Here is a 7,337-nt window from a genome sequence, read left to right as displayed (position 1 = left end):
CGAATGGAAGACTTTGACTACCCAGCCATGCAATAGTCTCATTCCGTGCCTTATGGCAACTTGATGATTCTATTGCGCTCATCTTTTGGCACCACCCAGGGAAGACTTGGTCCTGTACCCAATGCTTAACTTATCTCCATTCCACTCAGCTACTCGCAATTTCTTGTGATATAGTGGGCGGAATATTATTATATGAGACAATTCAATGCAGACGTCTTTCCAAATTTGGCAGATCGACAGGTAATCGGTGAGTTACCACGATAGTTGCTATTCAACAACTCGACAACGTCCCATCGTCAACGCCTGCTATGAGAATTTTCCATTGCAGACGCCAACGAAATGACGTCATCGAGCTATCGATCAACTACCCTGGTTATCGCCTGGTACCTTATAGCACGATGCTAGAAGGCGAACCGGAAGAATCGATGAGCTACCTCTCCCCCAACGTATGGTGAACGTCGTCGAAGTAAAGGAGAAATACCAATGGTCCCAGATCGCTACCCTGAGGTATACGGGACTTTGCGCAGAAGCTTGCTGAGCAACTAGTACCCAAAGTTACTGTCAGTTGGCGCTCCTTGAGGTATGAACGAAAGCTTAGCGACCGCAATTTCGTGGTTCAGCTTATCGAAGGCTGCCGTAAGATCAAACTGGCTGTGATGTAAGACGTTAGGCACAGCAGGCTCGTAGTTGTGGGACACTCAGTTATGAATCGGTGTTGATCTATACTTATATATTGCTTGCAATGCGCATTTAGGGACTCTATGACAACCAATTCAAAAAGTTTTGATACAACACTCAGCGACGTGATTCCCCGGTAGTTGTTTACGTCGCGTTTGCTTCCCTTTTTATAAACAGGAAACATATCCGCAGTCTTCCAGCAAAACGGAAAGCTGCCACTGGAAATAAAGAGTTGGAATATGCGGCGCAGGGGTCTAGAAATCGTATCTATAGTGGCGTCGACAACGTTGAGCGTTTGATTGACCAAAGGAACATTACTGGCCGCGGAAGTAATGAAACACACTAGCAAATTTGGCTGAGAACAGGTTGCAAATATCTTGCTGATTGCCAGCAGTTTCACCATTAAAAATCATGGAAGAGGGTAAACCAACTTCCCTGCGTTGCTCATTTACGAAGTTCCAGAAGGATTTCGGGTGTTTTTTAGCCGCCTTTGAATCCTCCTTTGATATCGTTGAAAACAGAGACGCTTTAACCGCTCATACTTGTGGTTGTAACATAGTAGCATTTCAACGGCAGTGTGCGGAATTTAGTAAATCTTCTGAGAGCAGCTTTCTTAGTTCTTTTCAACGAATGAAGATCTTTCGTCATGTACGGGACGCGAAAGTCGATATGGATGATCTTTTTGGAAACGTGCCTGTCAATGACATATGCCAAGACGTGAGAAAAGTTTTTTGCAGCAATGTTTACGTCTAAAGGATCTATAATATGCTCCCAATCTAGATTAGACAGCACATGGACAATACTGCGATGGTTAGTGATGATATAGTGGAGCATGTATCAGAGATAGAAGTATTTGAAACACAGATGAAAGAGCTGTAACCTGACCTGAGCACTTCGACTCCTTTAGACACTTTGAATTGCATCATTGAAAATTGTCTTGAAAATAGTTATCCTAGTATCGAAACGGCTCTACGATTTTTGTGTTGTCGCTTCCTGTTACAGTGACATCGTTTGCAAGCTGCTTCAGCTATTTTAAACTTATAAAAAATTATCAAAGTTCCCGAATGAGCCACTACGTTCCGGCGTGGCTATTCTTGCAATAAAAAAGGAATCGCCTCAGAACTTGATTTTAATGATATTTTGAATCAGTTTTCTGCAGCTAAGGCACGTATAGTAAAATTTTGAATTTATTTTAAGTAATGTTAGGGATATTCGACTGGAGTGATGATTGGATAATTTTGTATCGGCTTTTCAGTCTTCAAGAAAAAACGCTGATTACAGTTTTTATTGCGCCAACCAGGGTTCGAAACCAGAGTTTGGGATCATCATCAGGGCTCGATATTAATCAGTTTGTATTGTTTGTATGGTTTGTGTCATAAGATGTTCTTACTTAGTACCCCGAATAATATGAATAAGCTTCACTTAAATGATAAAACGAATTGTATTGCTGTATGTATTTATTTGAATCAACATATCATAAACTTGTATGTGTATTAATGTAAATTCATTGATGTACCTATAGATCAAATATTTTAAATGTAAAATACAAGCAATGCAAATGCCTACCCTAATAAAAATACTATACCCGAACAATAACCCAAATGATTGAACTATTCCACAAATGATTTGGATGATATCCTGAACACGTCGTTAAGTAAAATAACCATACAAATTTTATTAGGGTGAGCCAAAAAAATCCTTTTGAAGAGGGGCGTAATTTGCATGGTTTGTCAGGGGCGCTGCTAACCGTAACTACGTCTCTGTCCTACACTACCTGAATATATGGCAAAAAACTATTAAACTGGAACGAACTCACCAATTTAGTTGACTGTTGGATGCAACTTCAGGGTGTCTACTCAATCCAAGAAATCAAATTCCCTGAGTTTTCCAGGTTTTTCCAGGTTGGATGAAAAAAATTCCAGGAGCATACAAATTATACACATTATTTGTTTTTCTATTTATCTATCTGGAATCCCTTTTATGTACTTATTGATTTATGTTATTTTCGATTGTTCAAACTTGGGCGTTGGTACTTATAAGTCGGCACAGCAAAAAATTTATTGGATATTACAGCATAACAAATGCACATAGGTTGTTTAATATTAATTTCTACAATTTATGTTTAGTAAATGCACCAATAGTGGAGGTACGTTAGTACAATGTACTTCTATGGCGGCTTAGGGAGACTCTATAAGCCACCATAGGAACACATTGCACTAAAGTACCTCCACTATTGGTGCATTGATCCTACACATAATTTGCGAAAAGAAATTATATCCATGGGTGTAATATTTATTTGGTTTTTGCAATCACATTAGTTATTCATACAGTAGCATGCATTACATTCTTTTTTGGTATTTGTTTAGCATTTTTTTTAATTCAAGAACATAAATACAAGTAAGAAACCTGTGTTTTGGAAACCCCATATATACTATTTCGATAAAACGATATATCAAAATTTGATAACAATATGCTTTCAAAAACAAAATATCATTTTGATAATATGATTGAGTCCAACTCTGTTTGGAAGATCGAGACAGAATAAATCATGGTTTCACATCAAAAAAAATTTTCTCTGAGATACATGTGTTTTTATTGCTATTGATTCGATCAATTTAGAGAAAGTGGTAAAAAATAGAAAACAAAATTATTCTAAATTGTAACGAATTATTTTTTTTCCGCCAGCACATTCGCTTCGTTTTGCCTATCTTCAAGTATTTTTCGCCAGATGCTGGTCCAGTTCAGTGCCCTTAAGAAACGTTTCGAGAAACTGAACGAAAAACACTTTGAATTACGAATGAAGTGATAATTGGAGAATTCCCTGAGTGGAACCAAAATTCCCTGAATATTCCAGGTTTTTTCCAGAAAAAAATAATTTTCCCTGTAAATTCCCGGTTTTCCAGGTAGTAGACACCCTGAACTTGTCCGTAAAATTCACGTGCAATTCAAAACAATTTTTTTTGGCACAATAGAGTTGTTGTTATTCACATCGTCGTGATTTTGCGCTGCCAAATTTGTCATTTTTTTTATCACACGGGCTATCGTTATTCGTGTTTTTCCGTTCGGTATACTTGTAATATTGTACTGGTTGTTAGTGGAAAGTGTAGTTCGTTACGATAATCGGCCAATTAGAGCATATTTTGTGTTGTGAAAACAGTGAAAACATTATCCAATCGGACATATTGTATACGACTAGCATTGGGCGATCTCGAGAATCCAATTCCTCTTTGCGTATTAGAGCATCTCCACCGCTGTTTCTAAATCACTTTTGGAAACTGAGTTAGCATGACTTCCGCCTGTGACCAATGCGCTAAGCCAGTTAAAGGCGATGAAGAATCCGTCTCCTGCATGGCTTTTTGCGACAGGATGATTCACCTAAAGTGTGGCGGCACAAAGCTGAATAAGGCTTTTCTGAACATTGTCCATACTAGCCCGAACCTGTTTTGGATGTGTAACGAGTGCGCGAAGCTGATGAAATGTGCTCGATTCAAAACTGCCGTCTCGTCGTTTGGCAGTGTGATTAATTCTATCACCGAGAGACAGGAAATCGCACACGCTGAGCTTAGGAAGGAAATGGCTAAGCAAGAACAGCAGATCGCTCAGCTATCAAAACGAATCGCATTGACAACTCCGACAAACTCTGATTTCATGCGTCAACCGCCATTAAAACGGCGCCGCGATGAAGGCTCGCTCACAGGCAAACCACTTGTTGGTGGTTCTAAAGCAGTAACAGGTGAAAATGCCTTTACCGAGGTCCTTACTGTCCCTGAACCCACCGAGCTGTTTTGGCTGTACCTTTCTCGTATTCATCCTAGCGTGAAATCGGAATCAATCGAGAAGCTGGTGAAAGGTTGTGTACAGTGCGAAGATCTGATTAAGGTTGTGCCGCTAGTCAAAAAAGGATCCGACATCAGCCGTATGAGTTTCATCTCGTATAAAGTCGGAATGGATCCCAAACTACGCGAAGCTGCTCTTAGATCGGATACATGGCCGAAAGGAATTTTGTTCCGTGAATTTGAAGACGGTTCAAAAAACATGTGGTTGCCTCGTTTGAACACGCCTACCATCACGATCTCTCCTATTACGGGACCTTCCGAGTTCTCAACTCCCATTTCCGGACTAGACCCAGTCTGCTGATTCAGAATTGGATTTTGCGTTGTGAATCGGAGCGCTGTAGACCAGAACGCAATGCCTGTCGCATTATGGGAGACCTCGAACCACTCGATCCAGTCGCGCTATCTGTTCCCCGCCATCAAAGTCGTTCTATTTCCTGCCATCAGAGTCGTTCTGGCCCTGCGGTCGAGTTCGGTGGTGGGGTCTCCCAAGCATCGTCTTCAGGCAAGTATGCATACATTAGTTACAGTCATTTGCCTGATCAGTTTCCGTGTTCCAGTGCAACGCTTCAAGCACCTGCCGGCTGTTTCCAGTTGAGAAGCACTTCTGATACTGCTCATTCACAACATCCGCTTTACTGTTCGAACAATCCTAATTCATCTCCGGGACGCACAATAGACCGCTCTTTGGAAGCTCCTGGTTACTCCAGCCCAGTCGTGCCGATTCCCGCCAGCGTTCTGCATAGTCGTCCTGGACCTGTGGCTGGATATGAATCAGGAGTCTTCCACCTTGCCTCTACAAGCAAGTACAATCAATATATTAACTATTCACTGCCTGATGCCGATCAAATTTTCAGCAATTCTAACTATGTTAGTCATTGTGATGATGCCTCTGTAACTCCTAATCCTGGAAATCCGGAACGCGCCGTAGAAAGCCCCATGGAAGCCCCCAATCCCTCCGTCTCAGTCCTGCCATCAGCAGCCTTCGTTCATCATAGTCGTTCCGGACCTGCTGTCGGATGCGGAGAGGGGGTCTTCCAACCCACTCACTATGGCGAGTATCCAATGAGACTTGATGATGGTCAGTTATTGCCTGATGTATCTGTGATTTCCAGGGAGAGCAGTCGTTCGATTCCTTGCCGCAAGCAGGACGTCGTGATATTCTACCAAAACGCCGGTGGAATGAATTCTGATGTTGAAGAATACCGCCTAGCTGTATCGGATCGTTGCTACGATATTATTGTCCTGTGCGAAACGTGGCTCGATTATCGAACGCTTTCCAGTCAAGTCTTCGGTCCTGACTACGAGGTCTTTCGTTGCGATCGGAATCCTAACAACAGCCGTAAATCTACTGGCGGAGGTGTCCTTGTAGCTGTCCGTAGCGGGTTGGAGGCAAAGGCCATCGAGAACGATTCATGGAACAATGTGGAGCAGGTTTGGACAGCCATCAATCTGGGTGATCGCACACTATTTCTATGCGCTCTGTACATTCCACCTGATCGAGTCCGCGACAATGAACTCATCGATACTCACTGTCGGTCAGTTTTCACAGTTGTCGAAAGTTCCACTCCAGTTGATGAGATATTCATTTTTGGTGACTTCAATCTGCCAGGCGTTTCGTGGAGTCCATCTCATAGCGGATTCCTGTATCCAGATCCTGATAGATCTACATTTCACGCAGGAGCTATTAGCCTTCTCGACAACTACAGCGCAGCGACGCTTTCTCAAATTAACCATGTAGTTAATGAAAATGGTCGTAGTTTGGACCTCTGCTTCGTGAGCACACAGGACAGGGCTCCATCAATTTCCTCGGCTCCTTGTGCACTAACTAAGCTAGTTCCACATCACCCTCCTCTAATTGTCACTGTTGAGGACAAACTCGTGCGTGATTTTGGCGACTATACTGCTACGGTTTCTTATGACTTCCGTAAAGCTGACCACCGTAGCATCATAGACAAAACTCGGTTTTCCGAAGGAAGAAGCGTCAGCAGGAAGATCGAGATCGCGAGGCGATGGAAAATCTGTACCGCGTAAACGACACACGGAAGTTCTACGAGAAGCTAAATAGTTCGCGCAAAGGCTACGTGCCGCAAGCCGATATGTGCAAGGACTTGGACGGTAACCTTCTCACGAACGAGTGTGAGGTGATTGAGAGGTGGAAGCAGTACTATGACGAGCACCTCAACGGTGAAGCAGCAGAAAACGAAGGTGGCACGGCAACAGACCTTGGAGCACGCGCAGAAGACGACAGGCTACCGGCCCCTGATCTTCAAGAAGTTGAGGAGGAGATCGGTCGGCTGAAGAACAACAAAGCAACTGGTGTAGATCAACTACCAAGTGAGCTATTGAAATACGGTGGTGAAGCACTGGCTAGAGCGCTGCACTGGGTAATTGCCAAGATTTGGGAGGAGGAGATATTACCGGAGGAGTGGATGGAAGGTGTCGTATGCCCAATCTACAAAAAGGGCGACAAGTTGGATTGCTGCAACTACCGCGCGATCACACTGCTGAGCGCCGCCTACAAGGTACTCTCCCAAATTCTATGCCGCCGTCTGTCACCATATGCAAGAGAGTTCGTGGGGCAATACCAGGCGGGATTCATGGGTGCCCGCGCTACCACGGACCAAATTTTCGCGATTCGGCAGGTTCTGCAGAAATGCCGCGAATACAACGTGCCCACACATCATTTGTTCATCGATTTCAAATCCGCATACGACACAATCGATCGAGATCAGCTATGGCAGATTATGCACGAGTACGGATTTCCGGATAAACTGACGCGATTGGTCAAGGCGACGATGGATCGAGTGACGTGCGTTGTTCGAG

Source organism: Ochlerotatus camptorhynchus, unplaced genomic scaffold (assembly GCF_037179485.1).
Source record: "Ochlerotatus camptorhynchus isolate MF236.1 unplaced genomic scaffold, CSIRO-AGI_Acam_v1.1 ptg000204l, whole genome shotgun sequence".
Lineage (NCBI taxonomy): Eukaryota > Metazoa > Arthropoda > Insecta > Diptera > Culicidae > Ochlerotatus > Ochlerotatus camptorhynchus.
Note: the sequence above shows the minus strand (reverse complement) of the source record.